Below are 18396 nucleotides of genomic sequence, written 5' to 3'. Positions count from 1 at the left end.
GAAAATTTCGATTGTATATTTACCTAAACCAGGGTTCGTATTCTTACGACGAGGACCAAAATAAACTACGCTTAACTCTCAGTGTACTGTCCAATACCAAATTTAATCAAAATACGCTGAGTAGGCCTTGTACTCGTAGATGAAACGTACAGACATACAGGAACGACGTCATAATTGTTTTGACCTTATACACGTACTTCGTCAAAGAACGCACTACACAACTTCATTTAGACCTACAATTATTTTGACTTGTACGTTATTTGGGAATATAACTTAAGCCAGGATACCGAATTTTCAGTCATATTTTTTTCGTGGTGTTTTCCCTTGGTCTCTTCAGATGAGAATTTTTCCAATCACAATGGAAACAAAGTCTAAGAGGAATCTGATCTAGGACCATTTGAAGATTGGAATCAGAGTTAAAATTCAGTTCATATGGCGATCCTCTGTTGTTCTGGTTCTATCCTGTTTAGGTAAAAGTCGATGGGTCAATCCACCATCGAAGGAATCTTTATCAAATATATAAAAGTTTCGTAATTTCATAACTAATTATGGATCTGAACTCGTGAGAAGACATAATCGATGAAGGCTTAAGAAGAAGAAGAAGAAGAAGAAGAAGATAAGGAGGAAGAAGAGGAGGAGGAAGAAGAAGAAGAAGAAGGAGAGGAAGTGGATGAAGAAGAAGAGAAGGAAGAAGAAGAAGAGTTAGAAGAAGGAGGAGAGGAAGAAGAAGAGGATGAAGGAAAAGAAGAAGAAGAAGAAGAAGAAGAGGAGGAGGAGGAGGAGGAGGAGGAGGAGGAAGAAGATGAAGAAGAAGAAGAGGAAGTGGAAGGAGAAGAGGAGGAGGAAGAAGGAGGAGAGGAAGAAGAAGAGGATGAAGGAGAAGAAGGAGAGGAAGAAGAAGAGGAGGAGGAAGAAGAAGAAGAAGAAGGAGAAGGGGAGGAAGAAGATGAAGAAGAAGAGGAAGTGGAAGAAGAGGAGGAGGAGGAAGAAGAGGAGGAAGAAGAGGAGGAAGAAGAGGAGGAAGAAGAAGAGGAAGAAAAATAGGAAGTGGAAGAAGAAGAGGAGGAAGAAGAGGAGGAGGAGGAGGAAGAAGAAGGAGGAGAGGAAGTGGATGAAGAAGAAGAGAAGGAAGAAGAAGAAGAGTTAGAAGAAGGAGGAGAGGAAGAAGAGGATGAAGGAGAAGAAGAAGAGGAGGAGGAGGAGGAGGAAGAAGAAGAAGATGAAGAAGAAGAAGAGGAAGTGGATGAAGAAGAGAAGGAAGAAGAAGAAGAGTTAGAAGAAGATGAACAGCTAATTTTCAAAGCAATCAAAATCTACTAGTCAAGACCATTTTGACAATTACGGAAGTTATAAAACCCAACTACCAATCACGTAATCTTGTCGCAGAGAATCGAGCGTCAGCGCAGAAGTACTACACAATTGGCAAAATGAGATCCCCCACGATGTGTTGGATCTGTGAAAGCGCTTGACCTTTGCCCCCGGGTGCCAGGAAACGATGGGTGAAAGGGACAGGGGGTTCATCACGACCTGGCTGCCTGAGTGATGTCTCCGAGAGAGCTCTAGCTTTCCACATCAGATCAAAGAGTATTGATAGCACCTGCGCATTATGCAGTGGGAGGGGGGAGGAGATGGCACATGATGTGCCCCGAGGAGACACGCTGCTCTGATCAGAGTTGAATAAGCCGGTTCGACAATCTGAATGAAAATGTAATTACTCACTCAAAGGAAAATTAAACGCTGGGGTGTCATGAGATAGATTCGGGTTATCACAGCTGCAGTTTGTCCAAAGGTATGCGAAAGAAGTTGGAAATACATGAACACGTTGGTTCAGGCAAAGGTCACCCGGGGGCTTTTAATTTTAATACCGCTAGAGCCACCAGCGGATCACAGTAATACATCGTTTATTGGGGGCTCAGCGTTTATGGACTGAAGAAATCTAAGAAGGATTTCAGGTTTTTACGGCGGTGAGTCAGAAGATGACTGTCTTCTGGGTTGTAACGCTATGCAGTCTGATGATGGAGGCAGCATGGACCTCTATGAAACGTTGGTAAAATTTTACCAGATTACACAGCGCTAGAACCCATGCAGTGGTATACGGCAGTCAGTGTCGATAAAACTCCAGCTGAAACATGACCGACTACAGAACCTCGATTAAAATTGTTATCAAGCGTTAAACGAAATGAATGCGAAAGCCCTGTTACAATAGCAGATATTTTCCCGAAAGTGTTCAGAATTCTCTAGTATTTCACTCAGATTTTTTCTACAAGACTTGGAATATTGCTGTTGAGGATTAGCTATATCCTTCGTTTTATGACAGTAATTATGCAGGATTACGTTTCCATTTATTGTTGGCGGAGCCACCTACCAGCAGAATTAGGTACTTGTACTACCACTATTGTTGGCAGAGACACTTGAAGCCTGACGCCTTTATTACCATAATCTCACCCAGCATGGTAAAGCTTTTATTAATAAATAAAGAAACCCTACTGTTTGTCAACTGCGTTTCCAAAAACCCTGTCACTCCCAAAAGAAATGTTACACTTCACCGTTAACTAAGCCAAGAATCAAGTAAAAACGATTCAGACATTACATCAACACGGAACAGTATTTGTGTTACTTAAATATTCGAGCGACATGCAAATTTATATCTTCTTATAACGTACGTAAATAATATAAGCCATTAAATAAATTCGTTTCTGTGTGTCCACAGAACAAGTGCAAATAACAGAAATAGTTGTAAAGAACATCACGCCAAACGAAGCAATGCATTGTGGGCGTCTGACAGCGAGCTAGCAGGTGCAACGTTAACAATTCTTCAAGGAGAGTGAGTGGGTTCAAATCTTGGGGCCAAGCGACAAAGCTGTGAACATGATACGAAGTTATATTCACCCCAACACCTACATACGATTCGTGCAATCCATAATGCTCAATTCTGTAGCAAAGAATATCAGTGCCGTAACAAACACAGTTAAAGAATCATTTCATACCAAGCTGCGAAAATAAATCCGGGGGACCAAGTGTCAAATGTAAAAGAATAATTTATTTGTAACCGTACTTTCCAGAACAAAATAATCTTTTTGTAGAGTCCTAATTATAGAATGTCGTTTGTTTTGTTACGTACTTTGAGGAGTATATCTATATATACTGCTTTTTGAACAGCTTAGCAAACAGATGTTTAGAAAAAGAAAATGTCTGAACTATCATAACATTTATTTGAGTATTTGAAAATGTGATTTACCTTTCTACCAGTATAGGCTTGATTGACCACTGTAAGTATCATTACGCCACATAATTTTGCCATAAGCTCTACCTATCATATGGTACATAAACTACAGAAACGATTTTTATATACTAGAAAGCATTGTTGCACATTCGCCACGTCACCTCAGCTGTCAACAGATTAACACCCCTTCTCTCAAGTTTCAGAGACTCTACAACAAAATTTCCAGCGACCACCACACTACAGTATCTTTTACTTCCAAGCACGAAATCATATTGCGCCTCCGTCCTGAAATTCCGATCCATAACACGTTAAGATCGCTACACGGTTGCGCTGTCAAGGAAAATTACGGCATGACAAGCCTAAGGTTATGTAAACATGAATAAGAATTGCATGAACTACATTTCGGCTGCGTGATCTTCAGAAATCAGTCAAGAGGGCTGGCATATCTGGAACGGACGCTGATATAATAAGGATGAAGACGATTTGCCATACTAACTGTCGGGTATGCACAGTCGAGTCACATCCGGGGGTACGCTTTCACGGCAGAAAAGTGCTGAACGAATATGTAAATACACTTCCTCGAAAAATCCTTTCAATTAACAGGTAGATTAGATTAAACAAAGCTGTTACGATAAAACAAGCTTCAGTCAAAGGACACTAAATTACATATTGTCTGTTAGCTTCTCACCTTATATGCAGTCAATGAAAAAAATAATATTTTCGTGTTGCAAGGCCACAGATATTTGAAGTTTTAAAATTTTATCAAACCCCCTCCTCCCACCCTGACGGTAAAAGAATATTTTAACAAAAACAGCAAAAGAGAAATATAATTATGTTTCCAAATTTAAAGCGATGCATTCACTGTAAAAGCAGCATGGAGAGAGATAAGAATATACCCCAAGTTTAATCGTTTACGGCACAGTACTATAACATTAAAGAACTCTTTAATTTTTCCCACAGAATATGTTTATGGATTCCATATAATTCTCAGAAGAAACAGCATCATTTTATTACATAACCAGTTAATCTTTGTAATAGAGTCGTGTTGCGTTTTAGATTAACTTTGGCCATCAAAAAGATAATAAACTCTCAGGATTTAGTGGGCCTATTTCAGAGAAACGTAACGAAAAGTGTATAAAGTTAAAAGTTACATTTTCGTTTAGAAATTTCCGCTCGTAATGCCAAATAGGCTGGTGCGTGGACGGGATGGCAAATGGGGAAAAGGGTTCATAGCCAGGGGCTGACGTAAATACGTAATGAAACGAAGTGACAGATCCCGTTAAACTGAATAATGCAAACTTTTATAATAACAAATACATCCAGGTTACAGGCTATCTAGTTCAAACACAAATACGTTTTTTTATAATCACTGAACAACCAAAAAACGAATTTGGATTTTAAAAATCAATTAAAATACTGGAATAGTAATACCACCTATAAATTATTCATTATGTTGGATCAAATATGCAGTGGAAATGCATGATTACTGCAAAAATTGAAATCACACTTGTGTAGTCTCGTAGAAGTTGACTGATGTTTCAGAATAAAAATAATTTACACAAATTTTGTTGTAACATAAACATTTCATACGCTGTCTTCTTTGTATTAGTCAGATGCTTTGTCAAGGTTAAAATAATGTCTAACGCTCACAGACACAGTTTAATGCCACGGAAGACGGTAATACATATTCAAGGACAAACAAAACAGAGATAATTATAATTCCCGCTATTTTCCAATATATTTGTACATAAATAAATTATACTATCTCGTATACCTGAATATTATAGCAGCTTTCTTACAGAAGAATAATACAGGTAGTTAATACAATATGTGTTCATGGGCTTAAATAATTATTGCTAAGTCTCTGACAGTTTATATGCCCCAGAAACAACACAGCGTAGATATTAATAGCTAAGTAGGTGGGTGAAGGCGACTGATTCTGGAAGAGTGACAGAGATTATCTATGAAAAGGCTTCTAACTTTCGCCAACCACGACTTTTCTGAGTTTCTGGCAGGAAAGAGGGCGCTCGTTAACCGAGCGATATCAATGATTACCACATGACAAGAATGGAAAGAATGAGGGTCAATCAGTTTGTAATACTCATACACTTTCTCTCCCAGAGTTTAGGACCTTATATAAGAACCAGGCATCGAATTTACTACGGGATAACCAGAAAAAATATTTATTTCAAGCAACCTTTATTTATTTATTTATTATTTAACGACACTGTCGATAGCTCAGATATATACAATGACTACTGAATAATGATTTGGAAAGGATGTGAAAGGAAGCGGTTCTAACCTTAAAGAAAATATGAAAAGACTCAGCCTGGATGATCTCCAGGCCGAGATTAGAACTCGGGAGGACAGTAAATTCGTGAACGGTGTGACAAGCACGTGGTGACGGTAACGTAATGAAGATTCAGGAACAGATCTCGATATATCGCGACTTTGTAACTCTGTCTCGGCGTAAAGTGTTTTCCGTCTTGTTTGAATATTGTACTGCAACAGAATAGTTAACTGTCTTTCTTGGAGAACGGATGTCAAAGGTGCATTTATCAGGGGTAAGGACACCACAAAATGTCACTTCATATAAAGGGGTACGAGACTGTACTATATATGTATACACATATAAATGTTTTCTCTGTAAAAATGAAAGACTATGTAAACAAAACATAACACATTTTTAATAAAACTATCGATAAACCTATATGTGTATTACGAATTCTAATTATATAACGTGTAAATATGCAATTTTTTTAAAAAAAAGTCGCGGCATGCCTGAAACCACGTGGGATCACTCAAGTGTGCCATGGAACACCAGTCGCGAAAAACTGGTACATTCAAAGGTCAGTCTAATGAAAATGGGGCAGGGTAACCGGACACTCGGTTCCTGTAAGCTTAGTGCTAAGAATGTTAATCATTTTCAGCAGCAACATTTAATATTTTGATTATTTAGCTGAATATCTATAAATAAAATTAAAAAAGAAATATCCATAAATTCCATCGCGCATTCCCATATGGACACGATGACAAAGAGAAAATCAAAGATTCTGCCGGGACTATAACCAGACAGCCCAGTCATTACATCGACTACGATATCCCCACTCAATCTATATGAACGGAAATAGACAATTAGTTCTAACTTCGGATGTCTTCACAGACTTTGCAGAATACAAACTGTAAGCTACACGGGACGGAGTCTGTGTCCACTCTCAGACTCAGCGGCGCGCTGCTGGGAATGTCGAGACGCTGTGTGTACGTCAGAGATCTGCATTTCTGTAGTATGACTTGCCTATAGAACCACATTGCGCGTACAAGTACAATAAAGAAACCTGTAGGTTGCCACGACAAGGAACAGTTAACGCCCACAAATACATGCATTTGTCTGTTTCAATGTTGGATTATCCTGATTACTTTTATGTTGAAAACACAACAAATAAACAGATAAGGGCAATGAATCATTCTGCACTAGTTTATTCTTTTACTTTCAAGAAATGAAGGATTTATTAAGCAAAAGATACCACAAATTGTATAAATTCTGAGAATCGCTGTAGTAACATGTTTAAGCAAATTGCATTAAACGTCTAAAATGTGAATATTGCAGAATGGTCCTCATATCAAACTTGAATACGGCGACAAAGTTTAATGAATTATTCTCGGGCTGCCAGCCGTGTACGTTTGTTAAATGGAGAAAACACCATTCGACCTCGTCTTCAGGTGCCCGAAAATAATTAATTGTTACAGAACTGCGAACTAAGTGGTACTACGCCGACTGAAGAACCGATTTTAATTAATTTAAAATATTTGGGACGATAGGAACACTAGGGAACGATATACAGAGTGATTCAAAAGGTTAGGGATAAACTGAATGTGCGTATAGAGAGCCGCAGAGAGAACAACTTTCGAATAGGAATCCATGTCCTCCGAAGTTATTCTAAGTCAGTCGAGGCCATTGAAGGTAGGGAAGTCTGATAACATACCGCTGAAATAATCGTACTTTGCTATTCTCCTACTAGCTTAATTTTGTTTTTTATTAATGTACAAGGATTACATTAGTAATCTTACAAACCAAATTTACAACAGGTGTTCAAAGTGGCGTTCTCCACATGTGCATGTCCCTGGGCTCTGCACAAGTGTATCGTTCCATTTGACGTAGCAGTGAATGTAAAAAGATTACGAAAACAAAAAGACACCAGTCACTATCAACTCACAAACAATTTAAACATCCCAGAGGCCTCTGTAGAATCTAGTCACTCAGCTAGAGAAGAAAATTCCCTGCCCTTTATAAAACCAGAAGGTTCATTACCATGTTTTCAAGAGACCCCTAACATCTCTGTTCTCATCCTCAACCCTGAGGATGAGAACAAAGATGGTTCTCGAAACGTTGGCAGAAAATACGGTTCAACCCTGAGGATGAAAACAGAGATGGTTCTCGAAACGTTGGCAGAAGATATGGTTGAACCCTGAGGATGAGAACAAAGATGGTTCTCGAAACGTTGCAGAAGATACGGTTCAACCCTGAGGATGAGAACAGAGATGGTTCTCGAAACGTTGGCAGAAGATATGGTTGAACCCTGAGGATGAGAACAAAGATGGTTCTCGAAACGTTGGCAGAAAATACGGTTCAACCCTCAGGATGAAAACAGAGATGGTTCTCGAAACGTTGGCAGAAAATACGGTTCAACCCTGAGGATGAAAACAGAGATGGTTCTCGAAACGTTGGCAGAAGATATGGTTGAACCCTGAGGATGAGAACAGAGATGGTTCTCGAAACGTTGGCAGAAGATATGGTTAAACCCTGAGGATGAGAACAGAGATGGTTCTCGAAACGTTGCAGAAGATACGGTTCAACCCTGAGGATGAAAACAGAGATGGTTCTCGAAACGTTGCAGAAGATACGGTTCAACCCTGAGGATGAGAACAGAGATGGTTCTCGAAACGTTGCAGAAAATACGGTTGAACCCTGAGGATGAGAACAGAGATGGTTCTCGAAACGTTGGCAGAATATATGGTTGAACTCTGAGGATGAGAACAAAGATTGTTCTCGAAACGTTGGCAGGAAGATACGGTTGAACCCTGAGGATGAGAACAGAGATGGTTCTCGAAACGTTGGCAGAAGATATGGTTGAACCCTGAGGATGAGAACAGAGATGGTTCTCGAAACGTTGCAGAAGATACGGTTCAACCCTGAGGATGAGAACAGAGATGGTTTTCGAAACGTTGGCAGAAGATACGGTTCAACCCTGAGGATGAGAACAGAGATGGTTCTCGAAACGTTGGCATAAGATATGGTTTTTTGTTCACCGTTCAGCCACCTGACGCGGCTTGTAACCCGAGAGTCTTCCATTAACCTAGTGCTTTGTCGGAATGTACTTGATTTTTTAATAGATGAACAATTGTAATTTTTGGTATTTTCTCTTATTTATGCACCATTCCTTATGCGAGAAACCAAGTACATTTGTTTGCTAAATTCAGAAAAAACACCGAACGTCGAGTGGTTAGCACTGCTACCTCGTATTCGGGAGGTACTAGGTTGAAATCTCGACGCGAAATCTTCTATCCTGACTGAACTCTTCACTGGATTTCCTGAGACCCTGCAATCAAATAGTACCTTAAATCAGGCCACGACCTCTTCCTACCATATTCATCGTTCTTCATCAATCATCCTATCATTCGACGCAATAGACTCTGAGCTGCTGACAGCGACGTTGAAAGAACAACGCAAATAAACATGTACTAAAAACGAATATATTTCTCAAACCAAGACTGGTGTCATGCACCTAATTTTGTAACATAAGACTTTATTAAAAATTCCAACGAATCGATATGAACGTAGTCATGTAATAAATCTCCTTACGATTTATTATTATAAGCGCCACAAATAGCTGAATATTATTAATGGTACTTAATTGTTGTCGTTGTTGTTTATGTGCGTAATTAAAATATGGAATCAATAGTTACCCAGCCAAAGAAGACTAACATATATTATCCACATGCATGACAACATTTGCTTTGTTTATAGTTTAGTACCAAGTAATTTAATATTTATGACTAAAGCAATAAATTCTGCATGTAAACTAATTTAATTTCCTTGTTAATCCGTGTCACTGGACTTGTAACATAAAGGAAACGTTAGACCAAACGTAAGTTATTTGGCATGTGTTGGAAGTGAACGTTCGAGAAAGACAATTCCTGAACGATAAATTCTAGCTTCTTTTATATCTCGGCAGTAAGGAAGCGTTTAGGACCGACCTGGCTCCTGTCCAAGACGATACTTCAATGTGGGTGGGTCCTGGAGACAACAATGGGCAGTACCGCACTAACAATGTGGTTCCTCCTTCTATGGTCTACTTACATAAAACTGTCACAGTGAGTGATGTTTGTTGTGTCTGCATGCAGGCACAGATTATATCCATTGACGATAGGGTTGGATGAACCCTGTGTTATGAATGCAACGTAATCTATTTACGTACTTATTGAATTGCTGGTTATTCTGCGTCCTTTGCAAGAAGTGCATTATGTGCTAGTCGTCCTTCCATCTGTCCAGTTGATTCTACTTGGGAATCAATGGACGTATTTGGATGAAATTTGATGTGGAGGTTGTGCCATTCAGCACGACACCAAAATCGAACTTTTAAATATCCTACGAGAGGTGGTAACAAACTGACAGATGACTAAAATCGTGAGGTAGGCACTGAGGTGCTGCGATCTGGTTGCCGAAGTGGGAAATATCATACAAGGTGGATTTAATGCCTCTAAATGAACGTTGCAAAGAACGTGTGACAATATAACGTGTGTTCAGGGATGAATTAGATAGCTGTGGGAGGAAGTTCATGTGTAATAATTTTAAAGTTCTTTCGTGGTGAGACTAAGGAACAAACAGCCAGTACAATCACTATATTTGCTGGGCTTCGAAATGAATATCATTCTTTCCAAGGGCGTTAGTAATTAAACGTTGTAGAAATGTGTCTGTTAGTTTTGTCATGTCTGTCTTTCATTCCGTCTGTCCCAATGAAACGAAAGAACTATTGAATGGGTTTTCAGGAAATCTGATATTTGATATTTTATCTGCGTCTGGACCATGTGTTTAAAGTCTGTCAGCACTTAAAAATCCATCACCATTTCCCCGACCACCACTGCTTGTATCATCGTGATCGGGAGGTCCCCGCAAAACGGGTTATCTCCCTTGAGGTTCGTCCTTAAAAATTAATGTAAACGATTTCATCTACGGGCATTAATATTATTTACGTGTAAAATACAATTACCAAGAGAAATAATAGTAATCAACCAACTGTACCAAAAAAATATACAGAGATCGAGAAGTTAATATTTCTAATTATAGTGTAAAAATATCATTCTTCCAGTGGTCTAATGAAAAGGGAATATTTGAAATGTCCGTCAGAATCTGGTCTTCTTGTTTTGCGTCCATCCATCCGTCTGTCTGCCTGCTCTTAGTATATCCCCTAACCAATCATTCATTGTGGCCTCTGATCACTCAATCAACTGACTCACTCCGGCTTCAAATAACACAAAGCACCCAACAACAGAGGCCGATTTTTCAATGGATTCGCGGAAGTATCCGTAAGTCGGACATATCAGGCCGATCACGATCTGTTACTTCAGATCGGCACGATACTTCTGTCAGATGCGTGGGTTCAGGCAAATTGAAATTTACCAGCGTCACGTGCAGGTAGCGCCTGCTTACTGAATTATTGATATCGGTGGTCTCGTGTGGACGTTAAAATGGAATCGTGATGCCTCCAGCTCACTGAATTTCCTAATGAGGGTCCTCATTTTTTATCTTTGATATTTTACGGTCTGAAGATATTGCGGCCAATATTTTGTCGTCCAATTATATACTTTTCTTCAAATGTCTCCTGAAGCGGCCAGCTAACAATAAGTTATTATGTTTTACTCCAAATATGGTGCGGCGGTCACTTGCAGATCCTTTAACGCATATTCATTATATTAATTCATCGTACTTAGATCAAAATTATGTTTTATACTACTACACCTAACAGGCACGTGTAACATAAATCGAGCTAACTACTGGAACTGGAATAAAACAAGAAACAAACATAATTTTACACAAACCGGTAACATAACAAATCACTTCGTTCAATTCTTAACAAACAACGAAACAATAAATATGAGTTTATATTAGGTTTCAAAAGGCAATTATAGACAAAATGCAGCAAGTGTTTTATTGTTTGCCTTGAAAATTCTTACCATGCAACGCACGAGGTAAAAAAGCTAAGTTATCAAGAAATTTTCCGCCTTTTATAAAGAAAACAAAAGATCAATATCCTGTTCAGATGTGGTCACTGGACCACATCCTGGGCAGTTAAAAGCAATTCAGGCGCTCATACACAAATCCAATTGTAATATTGACTTCCCATGTATGTCTAGACCTCCAGAATCGTCTTATACCTTCAGTTTGTCGACTGAAATATGTCCACATCTTATCTCCTCAGTTTGTACTGCATGTTCCACCCAATTATGCTCTCTTGATTAAACACCCTAATAATATTTTGGGAAGAGTACAGAATTATGGAAGTGTTCTTCTGTCATCTAATTTCTTCCTCTGCGTTACTTCTACGCATCATTTTCAGTACCATATTACCATACTCAAAATTTAAAATTCCCCTTATAATTAAAAACAAAATTTCTTAACAGATCACCAAGACTCCTTAAAATTATTTATATTACTTAAATTTTAACTGAATTGGGCGGGGCACGTGGTGCGCACGGATGGGGCAAGAGGTGTGCACCGGGTACTGATCGGGTAGCCTGAAGAGAAGAGATTGCTGGGGAGACCTAGACGTAGATGGGAGGATAATATCAAGCGGGATCTGTGGGAGATAATAGTGGAAGGCGATTGCATTTTGATGGTCCAGGATAGGGACCGGTAGAGGGAATTGGGTTTTTCGTTGATGACGTTCGTGTTCCCTAAGCCATTTAGTTATTTAGTTAGTTAAATTAATTAAATTACTTCAAACATTGCCCTTATGAAGTCGATTCATTTCGTACTTGAGGTCTGTAAAAGATTTGTATCTTGTCATGTCAAATTTTTAACTTTTCAAACAATACAAATATGATTATTTTCGTAGTACTGTAAGTGGTCACAAGCTACAAGACCATCGGCGTCACAACAATAATACCTACCACAATCGACACTTTCACCGCCCTAAGAACCTAATCACAAGCAACGAGACAACTGCTGAGATAAGATTATAATATGAAACAGATCTTGGGTGTAAAGAGTTGGACGGTGGAAAATGGATTCATCTGGCTCAGGATAGGTACCAATTATCTGCTCTTGCGACAACGGCAATGAACCCTCGGGTCCCACGCAAGGCAGGATTTTTCGTGACCTCACTTAGTTCGCCTGTCAAGAATCACTCCGTTCCATGGAGTTAGTTACAATGATTCAACACGTGTAAGCAACTTGTATTGTTCAAATTTCTCCCGGGAATCGTACTCAATTGTCTCTATTATTGCTGTAATTGCTCGCAGGTTACTGCTGTAAAACCGAATGATGTGCCCGCATGTTTTATTTTAGATTCTGCACAGACATGATATTAACAAATTTGTATATGTTTTGAAGATCTTTTCGACCTTACAACTTCAAACGGCCACCATGTTGATCAAACGTACGGCATTTAATTCAGATTTACAACTATGACTACAGTCCGCAACGCTGCGATGTTCGTACAAAGTTTAATAAAATCTGTTGATTTTAAAGTCACAAATTGGTACAAACAAGAGGAGACAAAGATGCACAGAAACAAAGTCTGTATTTTCTTTGATAAAGTGTTGGTCCTTTGAAATCCTGCTTTTGGTTTCAATTTAATTCAAACAATTGATTCGAGTATCCTGGCTGAGGCTTTAGTCGTTTTCCTCAGTCCCTCCAAGCCAACGGCTAGATACCTTTTGTTTACAGGTGACAACCACATTTATCCTGATTCATTATTCATGAACGTTCTATGTCAATCAATGCTTCATAATCTCAGCAAGTGAAACTGTATTCACGTTATACAAGATGATAAGCAAAGAACACTGACTTTGAAGGTGTGGCAAACATTATGGGTACCATGGCCTTATTATGAAGCCTCGCGGGCGGAATAAGAAAAGAACAAAGCAGCACGTAAAGATCTAACCTGTGGGGGTGTCTCGTCTCATACTGGCGAATGATGAATGTTTTGTGGTGGAGCACAAGTGCATAGATCATCGGGTGACCCCCCTCCCCCCCCCCCAAAAAAAAAAATCATTCAGCTTCTTCTACCGACCCGTGTACAGTCAAAACGAAACGTAACATACACGCTACACTTTGTATTTACAACTTACGATGGAATATTTTACTAACAGCGGTATTTTGCGCCTCGTATCGAGAGTGGAGCAGAAATGAATACATTTTGTCTTTAAAAAATATTCCCATGTTCTTAGTACTCCAGCAGACAATTTTTTATAACACCTAAATAATTCCCAAAACTAACGCTTGAACATGATTTAGCGACCAATTACAGTGTTTGGTTTAAATTTCTCCTACCCGACTTCAAATTCCACTGGGTATATTATGTACTTTGATCTTTTTAACGAATAAATAGTTTAGGATATTTTTGTGTGGATCTAAATTGTGTACATTCATTCCATGATTCTCAACAGTATCTGCAAACTTTTCAGGACGAAATAAACGATAGTTTCCAACAGAATGGCCCTGAGCTGATGAACAACTGCAGATATTCAAGTATTTATTTCCTATTTATTCAGCTCTGAAGAATTTTGTTAACAAAAAAGTCAGAATTCCAACACAGTCTTATTCAAATGCTGACATGCTTTCAACAAAAGTTTCAGATATATGTAGAGAGTAAGTATTCGAATTGAAACCTTTCCTACAGCCAGCAGCAACAAAGGACAGAATAAACAGATGATCCTTTTTACAACTTTAGTAGTCACACGAACTTCTACAGATGGAGCTACCCGATTTGACACTGTGCATTATGAGAGCAAAAATATTTTGTGTTTCATAAACTTATGTTCCTGTTCAAGAAGACCCTTTTGTAACATAAGTATAGAGTAAAGTAGAACAAGATTGTGCATTGCTTGTTGCGGGCAATGTGTTTTGTAGAACAAATACTCCACATGAAAACAGAAATATCATTCAAGGAACACGATAATTTTTATAAAATATTACGATAAACAGTTTATGAGAAAACAAATAATTTTAAGATGGCTTCTTCTGGATTGTAGTACCGTGTAGTCTGGTAAAAGCTTACCGACGTTTCAGAGGTCCTTGCTGTCTATATTCTACAGGTCTGCGGTTCTTACAGCAGGCCACTTCCAGAAAGTCTTCACTGATACTGAATACTTGTGCCACCACGTACAAATTTGAAGAAATTCAGTGGTGCCATCTGTTATCACTAGTCAAGTACGTTCGTATTTGTATGGCAGATTTACGCTACACTGAAAAATAATTGTGTTGGTTATAACCCATTACATCTTCCCTAAACTTAAATTCAAAATATGAATTCGTGACTCTGGCCATCTCAGAAAAGAATAAAATTGACCCCACTAAAAAATTTCCCATTACATTTTAATGGGTATTTCCTCTTAAAAGAACGTTGAGTATATGACTAAAACATACAGTAAATTCAATAAGTGGAATAAATCCAAGCGACAACTATATTAATTATAGGCATGTCGATAGTATAATAAGTAAACAGAAACATAACATTAAAACATCCATGCAAAGACAAATATAACATTTCATAAAGTGATGGAAGTAAACTTGGCTTAAGAAGAACAGTGTTGGTCAAATCCAAAGTACAGAAATCCAACATTTAAATTCATTCTACCAGATTAAGCACAATTAAATGCTAAGGTATACTAGCCTAAATGATGAATTAAATAACTTTAACTTCGATACAGACCAAAGAGATACGGGCCACTGGCGTGAGTCGAAACATGGCTACGAAGTTAAAACAGGCCTGAGTCTAAAGCATGGAGGACAAATATAGAACATCCATTAAGAAAATAACTTTTATCAATTTGTTTCAATGAGTGACAAAGCGTAACTCGTGTTATGCGTTCTTACTTTTATAGAGATGATGTTTACTATTTACAATAATACGATTTTTCCAACCAAACGATCCTATTAGGAAAAAATTTACACATATTCAGTGATTAGTGGAAAACAGATAAATCTGAGACCGAATAAGCACTGCTGTTGATAATGAAAGCATATAGGCTACAATCATAAAAAAATAATCGCAACTGTGAAGCAAATTCCTAATTTGAATGCCTGATATTCGCTCATTTAGACAAGTAATATTCTGCTTTCTATAAAACCCGAAATTTCATTAACATGTTCAAAACCCCACCATTGGCTTCTACCAAGAGCCAGATTAATCCAGCCAATAACCACCTACGTTGGTTTCTGACGACCCATTTAAATATTGTCTTCCCATCGAAGCCTAGGATCAAAAATATCGCTCTCTGTTAATATGGCCTAGACTCAACCTGAGAAGAACGCTTTCTTCCGGGTTGTTGCGCCGTGGAATCCTCAAATGCTACCTAGACTCCCCTCTGTCACCCATCAGTGCCATGACACAGACGCCAACCGCAGTGCGAATATGAGCCTTAGACGTCTCGGGCCACATTGGCAGCACCTGACACTTATTTGAGAGAGGACGCGAACACGTGCGACAGGTCAGGATACGGTACTCGAGTTTCCGGAAGCTAACCTCTTCGGTGATAAAAGAGGGTAGAAAGATCACGAACTGTTGATTTAAAAGTAGGTTACTTTAGGTACAGCTCTGGCCTAATAAAGTTTTTCAAAGTTCTCGAATGTAGGTCAAACCACGCTGCCTACCACGACTGAATTATTCATCCACTTTAATTCTTAAAATTTAACTTTATAAAGTGTTAAGATACGAAGCCATATTTTATGTTTCTTTTAAAAATTTTGTTTTAATATGCCATTACTGCGTTGAATTCTAAATCCTAAATCCTTTTGTAGTATAGACATAGGTCCGGAAATGATACCGTCCGAGTTATAGCCCTTCAAATCTGCACACCAGGGTAAGTGTTCGACTTGAAATCCTTCAGCAATGACACAAGCCTCAGAGCGCGTCGCCTCGTGGACTGTCCAAGACGCAAACAAAATCTGTGTTACGTAAACACATCTCCATTAGACGATATCAGACAGCGATAACATTGACAGAACTAGTGTTCACTTAGTAACAAGATCATGAATCGTCATTATTTGAACGCTGAGACGGTAGACATAAAGTCACTTCCTTTGATGTGCAGATGTGATAAAATAATATTAAAAAGTTACTTTGAACACTTTCTCTGATGTGCTGATTTGAAGGGCTATAACTCTGACGGTAGCATTTCCGGACCTTTGTCCACACGCTCCCAAAGTTTGGCCAGACAATTCATAACCACTCTGTATAATCACTGGCCTTTGTCGGAATGTACCATACGATTAGTAAACATTTTTAAATCAAAGCACGCGGCTTACTTTCTTAAAATTTCCAGTTTGTTTCTTTTTAAAATATCTTGTTTACAAAGAGGTATATAAAGACATACTCTACAAATTCTATTGTCCTTATTTTGGAATAGGAAGGTGACACTCCCGCCCTTACCTGCACAGCCACGTCATCAAATTATATGCTTCGGTACGTCTTTGTATTATTCCTTCTTTGAGACGAAACCAGTTCCAGAAGTCTGATGACTTGTAAAGGATATCTACAGTCTGAATAATCCATCCTCTTTTTGCAGGAAGCGGCTGCTGACTTAGATGCGATATGATTTTATACGCAGATGTGTCTTAACCTATTTTCTTTAGGGCACAACAGGACAGGGCGGAGCGCAGGGAGTACGGCTGCTTCGCAAAGCACTCTGCGCCAACTTCCGGGCTTTTCTGGTCGGGTACCGGTGTCGGATTTCAACAACCTCCTTCGCCCCTGTTCTTGCATGCAGGCTGCGTAGATTATTAACAAGTTTCAGGCATGCGCAATGTACTTCTGCCTTAATAACACTAGGTTGCCGTATATACAATGTCTGAATTAAGAAGAAATTTGAAGTGCGTTTAAACAATAATAATAAAATAATTTAAATTTTGTATTTGTTTACGCAGTGACATCGCATAACATTGGCCAATTAAAAAGCCAATCAGGAGTTAAAAAGGAAAAAGAAACAGACAAAATAAATACAAAACAAAACAAAAGACTGAATTAGGGCTAATTTACTTAGATAATAATAATTCCATTGACACAAGTTAAAGTTTTGATTAGGCAGAAAGAAAAATACATAAATACGTAAATTTATACTGAACAGAATCAACACCTAATGAATAATAATGTATCATTGCTATTACAAAATATGACTGATATAAAACATGTTTTAAATAAATTAACGAAAATACACAAACTTCATCTAAACCACTTTGTCGTACGCAAAACTAGACTCTATTGTCGCTGGTTGGAGTTTAGTTGGGTTAGGTTGCGTTAGATATTCTGGTTTTATCTAGGACAAACTTAAGACAATATTATCGGCTGATCAGCATGTAGCAGAAGGACAGCTGTACTTGAAGGGCCGACATGGAACACGGACAAGTTTCTGAAAAACCGAGGAGAGAATCGAACAGGGCGAATATTTCCCAACAGCTCAACACACTGAGAATATATATATATATAGTCACCGTGATTGCAGAAGTAAATTTTAAATTCAAAAATGTTCACAGGTACTGAAATGAGCAGGTTTGGGCCATTTTAACCATTATAACTATCACTTTATTACCATTTCGACTCGATTCGTTGTGCAGAAGTTCTGGAATGGCTTTTTTAAGAAACTCGTCATTACTTTAAAATACCAACATAATTATACTTAAGCATTCTGACAGAACGCTGTTGAAACCAAACACAAATTCCGTTTCACGCACCACTAAGCAACGCGACATCCCTTCCCCCTGCCTCTGCCTCTGCCTTCCACCCGGGATGCTGATTACTCTTGATGCGCAGTCGGTAGCAATGGACCGGAAGTTTCAAGTCCCCCTCTTCACAACCTCAACATTGACTTAAATACAACCCTCCTTCAACTGCAAATAAAGACTGGCATTAAAGTCAACGCTGGTAAACCAGCATCGAAATAAAGAGCATGAGAAT

At 38.6% G+C, this 18396-nt stretch overlaps 1 long non-coding RNA gene across 2 annotated transcripts in view; it reads right to left on the bottom strand.

The window, feature by feature from the left end:
* LOC147875058 (uncharacterized) overlaps window positions 1-14679 on the bottom strand; it is a 256461-nt gene extending 241782 nt beyond the window's left edge. The window contains exon 1 of one of the 2 annotated variants that reach the window (XR_015537336.1): window positions 14503-14679. This is a non-coding gene — a long non-coding RNA (uncharacterized LOC147875058). The remainder of the gene's footprint in view (window positions 1-14502) is intronic. The other variant, XR_015537337.1, reaches the window with a different exon arrangement.
* Window positions 14680-18396: the final 3717 nt, after the last annotated feature.

Source organism: Zootermopsis nevadensis, unplaced genomic scaffold (genome assembly GCF_977971745.1).
Source record: "Zootermopsis nevadensis isolate Lab colony 2312 unplaced genomic scaffold, Znev_1.0 Znev_ptg000002l, whole genome shotgun sequence".
Taxonomy (NCBI): Eukaryota; Metazoa; Arthropoda; class Insecta; order Blattodea; family Termopsidae; genus Zootermopsis; species Zootermopsis nevadensis.
Note: the sequence above shows the minus strand (reverse complement) of the source record. Positions and strands in the feature narration are given on the sequence as shown.